We start from the raw sequence: 2658 nt of genomic DNA on the forward strand, positions 1-2658 counted from the left end.
CTGCGTGCGGTGTCCGATCCGTATGGAATAATTTTTCAAGTGAACGAGCCGAAGGGGAAGAAAATAACTAAAAATTTCAAATCAAAAGTTAAAATAATATAAGTAATTAATAGATTTATTAACCATAATTAATGATATATTTAAATTTGAACTTTTATGATATAATAGGCAGCTAATTATTGGAGATAAAGATTAATTATTTTTGAAGATTTAAGACAACTCGTACAATTTTGAGACGAGTACTTATACTTTTAAATTATTGTTAAATTAAACTTTGTTAAGTGTTTGGAAAACTTTTATCTATTTTTTAAATTCATTTGATCATATTGAATTGTATGTCATTTATGATTAGATATATCCATCAAATTCATAATTCAAGTGATTTTATTTTCTGTTAAAAGTTATGAAAAAAAAAAAAGAATGAGTTCAATATCTTAATTGTTTGCATATACATGTTGCCTATGATCGAGTCACTCATTTATTATTAAGCGAGCGAATGTTAATGTACTTGTTCATGAAAATGAAAAATGAAGTCGGTATTGAAGTGCCTTAAAAGGTAAAATTGTAGATTGTGCTCATATGACGAATGTATACATATTTAAAGAATATTAATATGTAAACGATACAGTAATACATAGTAAGTGTTTAGAATTACATTGAATAAGCAAATTAAATGTTACAACCTTTTCACATATTCTTACATTGATTTACATAAAGTATAACTGTCATGCATATTGTCTTTTTTATCATTATATTAATATGGTTTAGTAGTATGAGTATTTACTAGATATGGTTAGCTCACTGTTTTTTTAAATACTTTTTTCAAGTTTAATTAATTAATTAATTAAATGATGAACAATAGAAGAGAAAAAATTTATAGAAGACGCGGACAACAAAAAATGAGATAAATATAACACGCTAGTTCCAACTATGTGTATAAAATTGTATCATTTAGGCACTGGTTCCAAATATGTGTATTAAAATGAGAGGATGTTTAACCTCTCAGTAAAATACGAAAATTTTTAATAATGCTTTTGAGAGTTTATTTAAGCCATTGGACTCAAATCCAATTTTTCTTCGTATTATTAAATTCAACTTATTGAACTACGTTATCTTGACTAGAGATTTATATTGAAAAGAGTTTAAATGATCTCAATAAATCAAATACTTTGATAGTTTAAGAAAAAAAAATTGTGTAATTAGAGAAATTTTTCGTGTCATATCATTTGACTCTTATTTTCAAACATCAAAATCCTTAAGTTTGAATGTACATTAGCTTCGAAATAAAATAATTTGCCCCCCCAACCCCCCCCCCCAACCATGTTATACACCTAGTTATTTACTATAGATCAAAATATAGTAAATAACTAGGAGTTAACATTATAGGACCTAGATTCGATTGAACATTATACCATAAAATCTTCTAATATTGGTTAAAATAACCTCTAAAAAATTATTAGACCCTAATGTGCCAAAAATAAGTCTGGGATGTGAAAAAAATGATTTAACACTCACATAACGCATAAAACTAGTTATGTCAGATTGAAATTAATTCTTGATGGTCATAAATTGCTTAGTCGGTCCATAATATTCTACCTTGGCCACTAGTAGGCTTCAATATCAATTTTGTTGCCTATAATTTTTGAATTTTTAATTATTGTGAAAACTATTTTCTAATTTTAAATTATTCCAAACAAGAAAAAAATAATTTATGTTTCAAAACCTCTAAAATTTGACCAAAGAATATAAAAAAATCAATAAATTCCTAAAAAAACTTCTCCTACTTCTCTTCGAAATAATAAAAGTGAACGACGGAAATGAAAGAATAGAATAGAAAAAAATTAGCCTAAAATGATTCACTAAGAAAAAGGAAATGATAGTTGAGTCTCTAAGTTGGTTTATTCATGACAGACAAAAAATTCTAACTCACCATAAAAAATAAAATGAAGTAAATAGAAAAAAAGAGGCATGACACAAAGATTTTAAGTGGTTTGACGCTCTAGTCTGCATCCACTATCGACGAAAAGAGGGAGCATTCACTAGTTTGAGAAAAAGAATGGTCACAAGCTCCAAATCTCTAATCCTTCACTTTCTCTCAAAGAGTTGGGTTAGAATACTTGGGCTCAATCTAAATAAGATGTCAAAAAATCCTTTAAAGTTTGGAGAGGAAGTCTTTATAGACAGTGTCCCAATTTGAGCAAACGCTAACTTAGACAACAACTGTTGAGCCACGAGAGACCATATTTGGCATTATCATGTGTTGTAGTCCATATGACAGGCTTCGAGCCAAACAAATGTCAAATGTCAAGTATTAGCTGATACAGTGACCAATTTACAATTTAATATTTGACAGTAATTGAGATGCGTGATAGAGAGATATTATATCATAGTAAGAATATTTCTAGAGTGGTCATTATTCTATACAAGCAATGGCTATATAAAACATTCAATGGTTGAAAAGGAATATGATGATCATGGACATGCAATAACAAAAAAATGAAGATTTTGGGATTTGAGAGATGTACTTGATTAAAGCACAAAGGGCATATTCAAATAGATATGTTGAGAGTCAACCCAATCAATATCTCTTGAATTGTCCAACCATCTCAAAAATTTTTGAAACTAAGTGATAGCCCTTAAATGGTTCATGCAATTTAA

This window comes from Phalaenopsis equestris, unplaced genomic scaffold (genome assembly GCF_001263595.1).
Source record: "Phalaenopsis equestris unplaced genomic scaffold, ASM126359v1 Scaffold214092, whole genome shotgun sequence".
Classification (NCBI taxonomy): domain Eukaryota; kingdom Viridiplantae; phylum Streptophyta; class Magnoliopsida; order Asparagales; family Orchidaceae; genus Phalaenopsis; species Phalaenopsis equestris.